Raw genomic sequence first — 15,380 nt, 5'->3', positions numbered from 1 at the left:
AGATTGCTGTGAGGGAAAGAATGCCTGGAGGTTTCTTGTGGACTGTGTCAGTTTCTATCTATGTAGTTTACCCAGAATTGCAAGTAGTTGCGAGCAGGAAAAAGCTGGAGATAGGACAATGTGATTCACTGCAAGAAAAAAAGAAAATCAGCTTTCAACTCCCGCCAAGCCAAGAGTCACAAAGTTAAATCTCCTTAAGAATACACAGCAGGTGAGACTTACCTGGCTTTTCTTACTCCTCCAGCAAGGGAAGCACCTGAGGGGGGTTAGTGATGGGAGAAGCAGAGGAACCACGTATACCCTCCTTGGCCTACTTCGGGCACCACACGCCTAAAGCTTTCCCCAACCAGAGGAGGGGAGCAAATCGACTTCCATATGGAACTGGAAATTTTATTACATCAAAATAGATGTTTTTGCTACCAAGTTAAATTGTTTTCAGGATTACTTTAGGAATTAAAGAGATCACAGGATTTCAAACAAGTGCAAAGGGGGAAAAAATAGCCTTATAGTGAGTTTTAATGTCATGAAGGAAAACAATAAAATTGTTTTTTAAAAAAATGTGCTGCACTATAGTCCCCAATTCTTTCATTTCAGTCTAATAACGAACCTACAATGGTATGTTGACTATTAGTGTATGAGGAGATTTCTTCCTAGTCTTTCAAGTGATTAAGAGATATGCATGATATTACTACCAGCCTCAGTGAAATTCTTCTTTATCTGGAGGATAATGTGTCAGAGATTACACTTCAAGGAATAATAACATAAATATAATTCATATAAAGTTGTGAACCTTAAGTGAAAAGATTTGGCAAGTTTTCATTTAGCAGGATATGTTATCCAAGCTTTCTTGGAGAATGGGCCTTTTTTTCCCCTTTAACAGGGAAGCAAAACAATATCGGCTTGATGAGAATGGCATAGTAGTAAAAATATAGAGTGTATAGAAAGGGAAAATTAGTTTGGAATTAGAACATGGTAGAGAGAGGAATGTCAAAAACAATATCTTGGGAAAATATTTTTTAATAAAAAATAAATGTTTTTAAATAAAAAAAGATTTGTATGAAAACTGTTGAAAGTAAAATACTATTTTGGGCCAAAAATAAAACAAGAAATGATTTTATAAGGTTATATATTTTGCAATTTTCTAAAATGCAGAATATGGATTTTTACAAGCAAAACATATACTGTATTAATAAATTCTAAACTTACAACTGAATTGTAGAAAATAAATAGAATTCAAATGTTCTCATGTTTACTCTAAACAAATACCAATAAAATGCTGAGCCCTGTTGGAAAAAGTATGATGAATGAAAGGGAAAATATTGTCTTTGGGACCAAATTATTGCACATCTATGGAAGGAGAATTGTGAGTCTACAAGTTGTATTTCAGGAAAAACTTTATAAAACTGGGAACTTAGAGAAGTAAAAATAGTACATTTCAGGTGATGAGCTATTATCACCTGATATTATATCAGGAGTGACTAAATTTTTACTCTGGAAATTTAGAACATAAATGAGAGAAACTATTAACTCTCTTTCTAAAAACAAGAGGACAGGAGAAATCTTCCTTCCCAAAACCCATATGCGTAGCATGTCTCAGTTATATATGGCTGAATGTTGAAAAAGACAAAGAGAACAAAAGTTTTTCAAAATGTTATGGAAATGGTTGTGGAGACATAATAGACCTTATTGGGTAATAATTTGCTATCAGAGAAGTGACAGAATGCACATAATTCCCTGAGATTTTCTTTTTTTCTCTTTATTTTTTCATTTATTTTTATTAGTTGGAGGCTAATTACTTTACAGTATTGTAGTGGTTTTTCAATGGTGTCCCCAGACCGGACAGATGGCCTGCATGCACCATGCCTGCAGTCCCAGTAGAGGGGGCTCTGGCCCTTGCGGATCTACAGATTTGTGAATACGGCAGACAGGAGCACCTATCTGGTCGAGAAGTGGACTTTTTATTTTACTTATTTATTTTGCTTTTTATATTGTCTGATTTAATACATTTCCATTTTTCTTCCTATAAACAACATTTGCATTACATAATTTTTACCATGAAAATAGAGCACATAATTTTATAGATAAGGAAACAGAAACTCAGGGAATCTAAATGACTTAAAAGATAAATACTTCTGGTTCAGGTTAAAGTCATCAGCTTTTTAAATATTAAATTTTCTATTCCACGTCTTGCTTTCATTCACTTCAGTTTTGCCCTAAACTTAGAGTAAACAACCACATCAGTCTTTAATTAGAAATTAGAGACAGAATGTATTCTTGCTAATTTTAAACCAGGGCAATTCAGGATAAGATATTAATACATCATTCGGTAAACTCCTCAGTGTCTCCTCAGTTTCTGATGTACCCCTCTAACCATTGATTACTGAGAACTTCAGTTCTTATTTGATGAGTCAGAATTTGGAACACTGTATTCTCCTGAATTCATTGCTTTCAAAAAAGGTTTGCCTTCAGGTAGAACATTTCACAATAGCTGCTATGTGACTCTTTTGCTATTCAGTAATTGCCATTTGGTTATATTTCCATTGGCTATGAAGATAAGGCATTTTTAAAATTTTGTATTTCAATTGTTTGTAGGAATAAGTATGGTGATTATAGTTCCACACAATTTATAATCACTTTATACAAAAATACAAGCATCTTTCCTGTGTAGAGAATGAAATTTCACACTCTGGGGGCGGAGGGGAATTTAAAAAGTCAAATGAAGGAGAACAGCATGGAATAGGGTAAAATTCCTAATGTGGGAGTAAAGAGACTTGGATTTTAGTCCAAGCCCTGTTATTAGCTAGTTGTATGTCTTTGAGCAAGTTACTTAGAAGTGGACTTTTTAAAAGGGAGAGCTCCAGAGCAAACAATTCTAGTATTCCACTGGTTTAGCTCAGACCTGCTGAGCCAGCTTTCTCAGAGCTACCTAAAAAAGAAAGGACATTATTTTTCAAGTTAAGCAAATATAAGTACAGGATTCAAATTATGTTTGAAATTCAGATAAAAACTTAATTAGATTTTAGTGTAAGTATGTCTATGCAATATCTGGAACACACATATTGAAAAAATTATGGTATGTCTGCAACTCAGATTTAAATGACTTGTTTATATTTCATTTGACAATCCTTGCCAGATTGTCTCTCTGCACAATGGAGGGAATAGTCACAGGAGATAGTCCATTCCATAGGCTAGGATATGTATCTAAGACAATGTGGGCACAATCTCTTTTACTACAGCATTCACTTTTTTTCTTTTCTTGTATTGTTCTGAAATCAATCTATCATGCATCTCAGGGTTCCCAATCTAGAGTCAACAGTAGCATTTCAGAGGATATTCTTCAAATTTTGGGAGCTTTGAGTTTTCACTTCATATGGTATCATAGAAAAATTGTTTCACATTCCTCAAGCTTCATTTTCTCTGCTGTAAAGTAGGTTTGTAAAATAGCTGACACAGATGCTGTTAAATATAATAAAATGCATATAAAATATGTGGCACTTGTGAACAATCACTAAATGAAATTTTTTTCAATGTGATATATCCTAGAAATACATTTTCCCAGTTTATAAAAAATAGGAGATACTTAAAGCCTAAACTATGTACACTTAAAAACTCATGCAAGACAATGATATTTCAAAAACTAAGTGGAATAAACTAAAAATGTGGTTCCTTGAAATTGAACATATTTCATGGAGAAGTTCATAATGGAATACCAAAAACAAAAAGATTCCATGTCTCCATACTTAAATATTATTACAAATATTAAAATATTATGGTCTTTTGGAGTACATCTTTTATTTGTTCTTATTCAGTCACTCAGTCATGTCTAACTCTTTGAGACCCAATGGACTGCAGCACGCCAGGCTTCCCTGTCCATCACCAGGGACTTAGCTTACTCAGGCTCATGTTGACTGAGTCGATGATGCCATCCAACCATCTCATCCACTGTTAACCTGCTTCTCTTCATGCCTTCAATCTTTCCCAGAATCCAAGACTTTTCTAGTGAGTCAGTTCTTTACATCAGGTGGCCAAAGTATTGAGTTTCAGCTTTGGCATCAGTCCTTCCAATGAATATTCAGGGTTGATTTCTTTTAGGATTGACTGGTTTTACCTCCTTGCTGCCCAAGGGACTGTCAATAATCTTCTCCAGCACCACATTTCAAAAGCATTGGTTCTTTGCCACTGAGCTTTCTTTATGGTCCAACTCTCACGTAACATACATGACTACAGGAAAAACCATAGTTTTGACTATATGGACCTGTGTCGACAACGTGATGGCTCTGCTTTTTTTTTTATTTATTTATTTTTTTTATTTATTTATTTATTTTTTTTTATTTTTATTAGTTGGAGGCTAATTACTTTACATCATTACAGTAGTTTTTGTTATACATTGAAATGAATTAGCCATGGATTTACATGTATTCCCCATCCCAGTCCCCCCCTCACCTCCCTCTCCACCCGATCCCTCTGGGTCTTCCCAGTGCACCAGGCCCGAGCACTTGTCTCATGTACCCAACCTGGGCAGGTTATCTGTTTCACCCTAGATAATATACATGTTTCAGTGCTGTTCTTTTGAAACATCCCACCCTCGCCTTCTCCCAGAGTCCACAAGTCTGTTCTATACATCTGAGTCTCTTTTTCTGTTTTGCATATAGGGTTATCATTATCATCTTTCGTACATATACACCATGGAATATTACTCAGCCATTAAAAAGAACTCATTTGAATCAGTTTTAATGAGATGGATGAAACTGGAGCCCATTATACAGAGCGAAGTAAGCCAGAAAGATAAAGACCATTACAGTATACTAACACATATATATGGCCCTGCTTTTTAATGTGCTGTCTAGATTTGTCTTAAGTTTTATTCCAAGGAGCAAGCATCTTTTAATTTCATGGCTGCAGTCACCATCTGCAGTACAGCACTACATAACAGAGAAAACACCAGATTATCCTTTTATATTTTTATAAATATAGAATCACCCAACAATTAACACAGTTAAAATGAAAAAGTTAAAGTCATTCTCCTCTTGTCACTGTTTTCCCTACTGTCAGCCTTAATAATCATTCTGGATAGATTTTGATAAACATTTATCTCAATCAAATTTTGTGAATGTAGCTTTAAAGATTTTACATTATATTATTATTTGAGCAGATTCTTCTCATGAGGCAGATACTAAAATGTGGGTATTGAGTTTTCAGGCATGGCATTGAAATTTGTTAAGATTTAAATAAATGTTTTCATTTTTATAACAGTAATGGCTTCCCACTGAATGTATGAAGACATTTGGGGATTCTAGCTGCTGCAGCTCATAAACTACTCAAGTGCTATGGCCATCTTCTGAATTACAGTGTATAGTCACTTGTTGATCATCTATTATCCCATATATCATAACCATCCATTTCTAGGCTTTGAGTGCATAATTGAAATAATATGCTGGTATTATATTATTAGAAATATGCATCTATAAGTTATTCCCTCTTGCAGAGTTTAGAGAGAGTTTATTAGTATACTTTCAGTAAATTGATGGAATTCATAAATACAGCTTACATAAATATCACTTTTAAAACTATTAATTTCTTTAGTACAGCTTCTCCAACTCATTTTTATCATCTAACTCTGAGGAAGTGTCTTTTTTTCAAGGACTGAACAACTGAGCTGTGAAATTAGATGTTGTTGACTATATATATCAGATGTAAGTAGAATAGGAGGGGATAAAGTAAAAGTAACTCTTCTTTGCAACTTCAGTGAGCCAAGTTCCTGGGCAATGCTTAGCAGAAAGCAATAAATTAAAATGAGTTGAAGGAACTACCTTTTATGCAACTCATAATTAACCCTTGGAACCCTGCCATAATATTTTATGAAGGCAAATAACTTACCAAGATTCAATGAGAAATTGGATACTATATCTGATTCAGAATGTCCCTTGCAGTTAATCTGCTTCTAGTGGAAATTTTAGAAGTTATCAATAATTATGCTGTATTTTAAATGATCACAAACTAAAGGCAAAGTAATAATGTTCTTTGCAATATATCATCCAAACTGAGCTAAGTATTTTGGAGGCTGGATAGCTTGTGGTCTCACCAAGTTTTTAGTTCTTGAAAATTTATTATTCTAAAGTTTATGACAATGTTATAAAATATACAAGTTTAAGTATCATGTATATTTTTCCTTTCTTGACAGAAATCTAAGATTGTTCTTTTACCCTCTGCTTACTCTTACATTCATTCATATTTTTATTCCAATGTCAGTATTTTCACCGTGCCTTTCAACACTGGAGAGTGAAGACAATAAATGTGTGTGTGTGTGTGTGCGTGTGTGTGTGTTAAGTCTCTTCAGTTGTGTCCAACCCTTTGCGATCCCATAGACTATAGCTCACCAGGCTCCTCTGTCTGTGGGATTTTCCAGGCAAGAATACTGAGGAGATTGTCATGCCCTCCTCCAGGGGATCTTCCAGACCCAGGGATTGAACAGAAGTCTCTTATGTCTCCAGTTAATGCAGGCAGGTTCTTTACCACTAGTGCCACTGGGGCAGCCTCGAAGACAATAAATAGAGTGGATTTAAAAAGTCCCTGAATTGTTATCAGTGTTGAGTAGGGTGTCCACCACATCATCATCTCAGATATTAAATTAGATAGTGGACAGGAGATGTTTTACTTGGCTAGGTATGTCTGTTATGATGGACATTTACATGCTATCTTTTCTCAAGAGATTAAACGGCTGTGGCAGAATGAGCTGTGAAAGAGCTCTACAGTATAGAGATCATGACTTTTAAAATACTAAATGCAATAAGAACTTACAAAGATTTAAAGTTAAATGCTTTTTGAGATATAGGTATGAAGAAAATCTGAGCATTTTCTATTATCCAAAGACAAAAAAGAAAGCTCAGACTGAGTGGCTTTTTTCCCTGCCAACCCAGACCTCTCCTTGTGGTATTGGCTCTTGTTTTCAGAAATTTCCTGCTAATTTCAGAATGTGACTTGCTGTGTGATCTTATTTACGACAAGAAAGGGAAGGTGATGGTTCAGGAAAACTCAAAACATAGCACAAAATTTCCAAAGTGAGAAACTGTCAGTTTGTATCACTTAAATATATGTCTCCAATTTGGAAACAGTTACACCTGGATCACTTTGGACATTTATTTCCTCTTAGGAAAAATATCTTATTTTTAGTTATTATAAAAATTATAATTGCTTATCCTCCTTAATGGAATTAACTATAAAAAAAGCAAGATTTTTTTGTTAGAATAAATTTGGTATCAAAGTGTAAACAAATTATATCAACAGAAGTTTTTAAAAATTAGTATTTGGAAGAGAAGTTTTTGTGGAAATTAGACTACTTTTTTATTTCTTCTCTTATGTTTGTCTGAAGTGTTCTACATATATAATATAACATAAAAGGCTCCTATGGGTAAAGTAATAGACAGTGAAACTTCCTTCTATCAAGTCTTCCAATTTTGCATATTTTATAGAACTATCCTCACTGGTTCTTCTTTGGCTGGAATAGCCAAAGTTACCAAACCAAACTTAGGTGTGTTCACCTGATGTACAGCAAAGCCAATCTATTGATACCAGGTTGCAGTGAAGGAAAATACAGCATTTATTGCAGGGCACCAAGCAAGGAGAATGGTCAGCTCACGTTCAAAAGACTTACACTGTCTGATGGCTTTTAGGGAGGGATCTTTTCTAATTTTTTTGTTTGTTTTTTTTAATTTATTTTAATTGGGAGATTATTACTTAACAATATTGTGATGGTACTTGCCATCCATCAGTGTGAATCGGCCATAGGCAAGCGTATGTCCCCTCCACCCTGAAACCCCTCCCACATCCCTCCCTGTCCCATCCCTCTAGGTTGTCACAGAGCACCAGCTTTGAATGCCCTGCATCACATCAAACTCCAACTGGTTATTTATTTAACAAAAAATAAAATATTAAAAAAATAAAAAAGGTTTTATATATAATCAAGTATCTATGGTTCCTCCCCATTAAAAGTAGTAAAGAACCCAAGATTCATTTCAAAACATATGCAACTAGGCCCTAATTCAAATACTTAGGAGTATATCTACCTAAAGAAACAAAAGACCTATACATAGAAAACTATAAAACACTGATGAAAGAAATCAAAGAGGACACAAACAGATGGAGAAATATACCGTGTTCATGGATTGGAAGAATCAATATTGTCAAAATGGCTATACTACCCAAAGCAATCTATAGATTCAATGCAATCCCTATCAAGCTACCAACGGTATTTTTCACAGAACTAGAACAAATAATTTCACAATTTGTATGGAAATACAAGAAACCTCGAATAGCCAAAGTAATCTTGAGAAAGAAGAATGGAACTGGAGGAATCAATCTGCCTGACTTCAGACTATACTACAAAGCCACAGTCATCAAGACAGTATGGTACTGGCACAAAGACAGAAATATAGATCAATGGAACAGAATAGAAAGCCCAGAGATAAATCCACGAACCTATGGTCACCTTATCTTCAACCAAGGAGGCAAGGATATACAATGGAAAAAAGACAACCTCTTTAACAAGTGGTGCTGGGAAAACTGGTCAACCACCTGTAAAAGAATGAAACTAGAACACTTTCTAATACCATACACAAAAATAAACTCAAAATGGATTAAAGATCTAAATGTAAGACCAGAAACTATAAAACTCCTAGAGGCGAACATAGGCAAAACACTCTCCGACATAAATCACAGCAGGATCCTCTATGACCCACATCCCAGAATTTTAGAAACAAAAGCAAAAATAAACAAATGGGACCTAATGAAACTTAAAAGCTTTTGTACAACAAAGGAAACTATAAGCAAGGTGAAAAGACAGCCCTCACACTGGGAGAAAATAATAGCAAATGAAGCAACAGACAAAGGATTAATTTCAAAAATATACAAGCAACTCCTCCAGCTCAACTCCAGAAAAATAAATGACCCAATCAAAAAATGGGCCAAAGAACTAAACAGACATTTCTCCAAGGAAGACATACGGATGGCAGAAAAACACATGAAAAGATGCTCAACATCACTCATTATCAGAGAAATGCAAATCAAAACCACAATGAGGTACCATTACACGCCAGTCAGGATGGCTGCTATCCAAAAGTCTACAAGCAATAAATGCTGGAGAGGGTGTGGAGAAAAGGGAACCCTCTTACACTGTTGATGGGAATGCAAACTAGTACAGCCGCTATGGAAAACAGTGTGGAGATTTCTTAAAAAACTGGAAATAGAACTGCCATATGACCCAGCAATACCACTTCTAGGCATATACACCAAGGAAACCAGATCTGAAAGAGACACATGCACCCCAATGTTCATCGCAGCACTGTTTATAATTGCCAGGACATGGAAGCAACCTAGATGCCCATCAGCAGATGAATGGATGAGGAAGCTGTGGTACATATACACCATGGAATATTAGTCAGCCATTGAAAAGAATTCATTTGAATCAGTTCTAATGAGATGGGTGAAACTGCAGCCCATTATACAGAGTGAAGTAAGCCAGAAAGATAAAGACCATTACAGTATACTAACACATATATATGGAATTTAGAAAGATGGTAACGATAACCCTATATGCAAAAAAAGAAAAAGAGACTCAGATGTATAGAACAGACTTGTGGACTCTATGGGAGAACCTGGGGGTGGGATGTTTCAAGAGAACAGCATCGAAACATGTATATCTAGGGTGAAACAGATCACCAGCCCAGGTTGGATGCATGAGACAAGTGCTCAGGCCTGGTGCACTGGGAGGACCCAGAGGGATGGGGTGGAGAGAGAGGTGGGAGGGGGGACCGGGATGGGGAATACATGTAAATCCATGGCTAATTCAATGTATGACAAAAACCACTGCAATGCTGTAAAGTAATTAGCCTCCAACTAATAAAAATAAATGGGAAGAAAAAAAAAAAAAAACAAAGATAGTGCAGATCTTGTGGTCCAGCTTTAGGAGTTGTGCTATTTTTCCATTCTCCACGCTGAACATTCCTTCATCAGCATCTGATTCAGCTTCACAGTCTCTGCAGCAAGCCTATGGATAGCATTGGAGAGCTTCTCCATGACCATGTGGTCCTCCTTGTGCAGTCAGCCGATGGATTTTTCATCCAGGTGGAACTTCTCCAGAGCTGTACCACCTTGGTGAACAGTGCGGGTACCGTCTTGCTGTGATCTTTGACCTGGGTTGAGGGGGTGAGGAAACAGCAGGCTTCCAGGGCCCTGACCTAGCAGTACTGTGGAAGTAGGTACCTGTGATGATCATCGTATAGTGGAGCTTCTTGTAATATTTGTAGATCTTGCTGACACCCTTCACTAGTGAGTCCTCCAGGGGTTCCTACAACTTCTTGTATGTGTTGGCCACATGCCAGCTGAAGATGCAACCCAGGAATGGGGACATGAGTTCACCTGTCTCTGCACAGGCCATCTCCTGGGCAAAGGATAAGAGTAGAATCATCCTGTAATGCATGCCATGCTCCTTCTCTAGCTTCTTTCCAGACTGAATTCCTTCTCAGGTGGATGACAGCTTTATCAGAATCCAGGTCTTGCTGATCCTGGCCTCCTTGTATCTCTTGATGAGGTGCTGGGCAGGGCCAACATGGCATTATTATTGAAAGAGAGCCTTGCATCCACTTCCATGGATACCCAGCCCAGAATTTTCTTCAATATTTCTGCTTCAAATATCAAATAAAATTTATCAAGAGCATTTACAATTTGTTCCTCTTGTGACCCACCCAGGCTCCTGCATAGGCTAAGACATCCTCCACCAGCTCCTGACCCTCAACCAAATAAAATCAGAAGCCCAGACCTGCTTCCCCACCTTCCCAAACACCCATCTCTCTCACTTCCTCACCTCCCCACGTCATTACTCTCCCTCACCTCACTCTGAGGTCCCAGGTGTACCCTCAAGAAAGTGTGTGTAATAAACTTTGTCTTTTGAAGTTTCCTGATGGTATGACTAAGGGCATCTTGTAATCACAGTAAGAACCATAAGGGCTAGTCCAGCCAGAACATGAATTTTGAAAGGAGAGTTGTCTGTGGGGAGATTTTTGGGCCCAGATGAGTGCTCCCACGTGTTTCTAGCCATAGCATCACTGTTGATAAGCACAAAACAATAGCATTTTTCTTATAAGTCTTTCTTATGGAAAATACTTGATAAAGGAAGAGCAGGAGGACAGGGAGTGAAAGAAATCTTGACCACTGGGGCAAGAGCTGTTCCCAGCATAAAATCAAAGGATTTTCTTCACCATCCTATAAGGTCAAGTCACTAGCCCCTTCAGTCGATGACTGGACAGTGCACACTGGAAGGGTTTTGGAGGAAAACTGGATGAGGCATTCTATGCTTTGGAAAAATAAGCTTCTTACCAAGTTTGATGTCTAATTTAGGAAGAATTTTAATAAACTCAGATTCTTATAACTTCACATATGCAGAAAAGCATCAAAATCATTAACTGAGATATCTGTTATTTGTGACTAGCAGTAATATTTTACCAAAATGTGTGCTTGACTGCACATATTCCTTAGACAAATATATATATATATATAAATATAGCCTTTCCTCCCTATTTGTTTGGAGCAGTTCTTCAGATATTGCCTTTCCTCCCTACCTGTTTGGAGCAGTTCTTCAGAGCTATCTGACTAACTGTTTTCCAGGCTGTAGTCCGCAATAAGACCCTGATTAAAATTTAAACTCACAGCTCTTACAGTATGTGGTTTTCTTTCAGTTGACACTAGATATTTTATATTCACAAGTATTTGTACATTTAAGTTTCACACAAACTCTGTTGAAAGTTAGGGTCATTTACTTTCTCTGTAAAATTGAGATATTGAGGTGCATCTTAAGTAACAGGGAGGAGTTTTCTGATGCACACAGAGAGATTTTTTTTTTTCCTTATTAAGGTCTATAGAGGTTGCCCTGGTAGTTCAGAGTACATTCTATGGTGTCATATTCACTGGGTTTATTGCATCCCACTTGGCCAATCACCAGATATATGATCTTGGACAAAATACTTAATGTTTTTAGGTTAAGTATTTTTCTGCTTTTTCAGTTGTATATAAGAGAATTATAGTAGAAACTGCCTCATTCTTCATGATGATTGCTATGAGATAAATGAGATAATATATGTAAGGTGCTGAGTGCACTTCCTGATACATCAAATATTATCTTCTTACCAAGCTTAGTTATGATCATTTAAACTTGCAAATGCTTCAAATATATCATTGTTCAAATATACTATTCCTCTAACCCCATGCCTAAAATCCTAATAAAGTTATTACCAGAGCTAGAAGTCAACCCAGAGCTTTCACTATCATTTTTCTTTTATCTCTGTTTTATATTTTACAGTATAAAATATTTCAAAACAAATTAATTAAAAAATTATGAAGCCTGTTGTCAATATTCACTAAATATTAATGTTTCACTTGAGTATTTTATAATAATTTTATAATTGATTGGGTGCAATTACTTAGGCCTCCTTGATACCCCATTTCTACAAAGACACTACACCTATTCCATCATTTATTTATTTACACTCATTCCACCTCTACAAGAGAGGAGGCTTGTGTGGATCGTTTTCATTCATGTTTTTAAAAATTCATCATCAGTTCAGTTCAGTTTGGTCACTCAGTCATGTCCAACTCTCTGCGACCCCCTGAACCACAGCATACCAGGCCTCCCTGTCCATCACCAGCTCCCGGAGTTTACCCAAACTCATGTCCGTTGAGTTGGAGTTGCCATCCAACTATGTCATCCTCTGTCGTCCCCTTCTCATCTTGCCCTCAATCTTTCCCAGCATCAGGGTCTTTTCAAATGAGTCAGCTCTTCACATTAGGTGGCCAAAGTATTGGAGTTTCAGCTTCAACATCAGTCCTTGCAATGAACACCCAGGACTGATCTCCTTTAGGATGGACTGGTTGGATCTCCTTGCAGTCCAAGGGACTCTCAAGAGTCTTCTCCAACACCACAGTTCAAAAGCATCAATTCTTTGGCTGTCAGCTTTCTTTATAGTCAAACTCTCACATCCATACATGATTACTGGAAAAACTATAGCCTTGAGTAGATGAATATTTGTTGGCAAAGTAATGTCTCTGCTTTTTAATATGCTACCTAGGTTGGTCATAAGTTTCCTTCTAAAGAGTAAGCGTCTTTTAATTTCTTGCAGTCACCATATGGAGTGATATTGGAGCTGCCCAAGATAAAGTCTGTCATTGTTTCCACTGATCCCCTATCTATTTGACATGAAGTGATGGGACCGGATGGCATGATCTTAGTTTTCGGAATGTTGAGCTTTAAGACAACTTTCTAACTCTCCTCTTTCACTTTCATCAAGAGGCTCTTTAGTTCTTCATTTTTGCCATTAGGGTGGTTTCATCTGCATATCTGAGGTTATTGATATTTCTCCTAGAAATCTTGATTCCAGCTTGAGCTTCCTCCAGCCCAGCACTTCTCATGATGTACTCTGAATATAAGTTAAATAAACAGGGTGACAATATACAGCCTTGACGTACTCCTTTTCCTATTTGGAACCAGTCTGTTGTTCCATGTCCAGTTCTAACTGTTACTTCCTGACCTGCATACAGGTATCTTAAGAGGCAGGTCAGGTGGTCTGGTATGCCCATTTCTTTCAAAATTTTTCACAGTTTATTGTGACCCACACAGTCAAAGTCTTTGGCATAGTCAATAAAGAAGAAATAGATGTTTTTCTGGAACTCACTTGCTTTATGATCCAGCGGATGTTGGCAATTTGATCTCTGGTTCCTCTGCCTTTTCTAAACCAGCTTGAACATCTGGAAGTCCACAGTTCATGTATTGCTAAAGCCTGGCTTGGAGAATTTTGAGTATTACTCTACTAGCACGAGAGATGAGTGCAATCGTGTGGTAGTTTGAGCATTCTTTGGCGTTGCCTTCTTAGGGGTTGGAATGAAAACTGACCTTTTCCAGTCCTGTGGCCATTGCTGAGTTTTCCATTGCTGACATATTGAGAGCAGCACTCTCACAGCATCATCTTTCAGGATTTGAAATAGCTCAACTGAAATTCCATCACCTCCACTAGCTTTGTTCATAGGGATGCTTCCTAAGACCCGCTTGACTTCACATTCCAGGATGTCTGGCTCTAGGCGAGTGATCACACCATCATGACTATCTGGGTAGTGAAGGTCTTTTTTATCCAGCTCTTCTATGTATTCTTGCCACCTCTTCTTAACATCTTCTGCTTCTGTTATATCCATATAATTTCTGTCCTTTATTGAGCCTATCATTTCATGAAATATTCCCTTTTTATCTCTAATTTTCTTGAAGAGATCTTTAGTCTTTCCCATTCTTTTGTTTTCCTCTATTTCTTTGCATTGATCACTGAGGAATGCTTTCATATGTCTCCTTGCTATTCTTTGGAACTCTACATTCAGATGGGTATATCTTTCCTTTCCTCCTTTGCTTTTCACTTCTCTTTTTTCACAGCTATTGTAAGCCATCCTCAGACAGCCATTTTGCTTTTTGCATTTCTTTTTCTTTGGGATGGTCTTGCTCACTGTCTCCTGTACAGTGTCACAAACTTCTGTATGAACAGTATGAAAAATTCACTATATATATATGTCTTAACAAATAATATAATGTTTTGTGTGTTTTGTAATTTTGAATAAATGGTATCATGCTATTTGTGTTATTCTGTAAATGACTTTTGCCTTTAATACTGCATTTTTGAAATTTACTTATGGTGGAATATAATAATATATCCTCAGTCACTCAGTCATGTCCAACTATTTGCAACCCCATGGACTTTTGCCTGCCAGGCTCCTCTGTGCATAGGCATTCTCCAGGCAAGAATTCTGGAGTGGGTTGCCATTCTCTCCAGCAGGGCATCTTCCCAACACAGGGACTGAACCCAGGTCTCCTGCGTTGCAGGTGGATTCTTTACCGTCTGAGCCACCAAGGAAGCATAATGATGTAGTTTGTCTATTTAAGCTTTCAATAACTTAATCTATGTCACTATATTCATTCCCATAATAATACTTAAATTGTTTTCAACTTTCTTTTTTACAAAAAAAAAAAAAAATGCTGCAATGAGCAGCTTAATTTCTATCTAAATGTGCAAAAGTCCAAGAGTTCCTCAACAGCTTATATTTAGAAGTAGAATTGCTGACTAAAGGAACAGGTGCTTCTTCCACTCTATTGATGTGGTAACAAATTTCTACAAACTGAGTAGCCTAAAATAGCAAATATATATATATGTATTACAGTTCCATAGATCATAAGGCTGATACAGGTCTCACTGAGATAAAATGGATATGCTTGCAAGGCTGCATTTTTTTAGGAGGCTGTAAGGAAAAACTCGTTTCTACTCTTCCTTGATTGTAAGGCAGCAGCCCCAATCTGTTTG

General features: G+C 36.9%; 1 pseudogene; it reads right to left on the bottom strand.

Annotated features, from left to right (window-relative positions):
* Nucleotides 1-2,893: 2,893 nt before the first annotated feature.
* Nucleotides 2,894-14,232, bottom strand: LOC110128551 (transaldolase pseudogene; annotated as a pseudogene).
* Between the last annotated feature and the right edge of the window lie 1,148 nt (nucleotides 14,233-15,380).

Source organism: Odocoileus virginianus, chromosome 8, assembly GCF_023699985.2.
Source record: "Odocoileus virginianus isolate 20LAN1187 ecotype Illinois chromosome 8, Ovbor_1.2, whole genome shotgun sequence".
NCBI classification, from domain to species: Eukaryota; Metazoa; Chordata; class Mammalia; order Artiodactyla; family Cervidae; genus Odocoileus; species Odocoileus virginianus.
The sequence above is the reverse complement of the archived record's forward strand: the minus strand, read 5'-3'. Positions and strand labels throughout refer to the sequence as shown.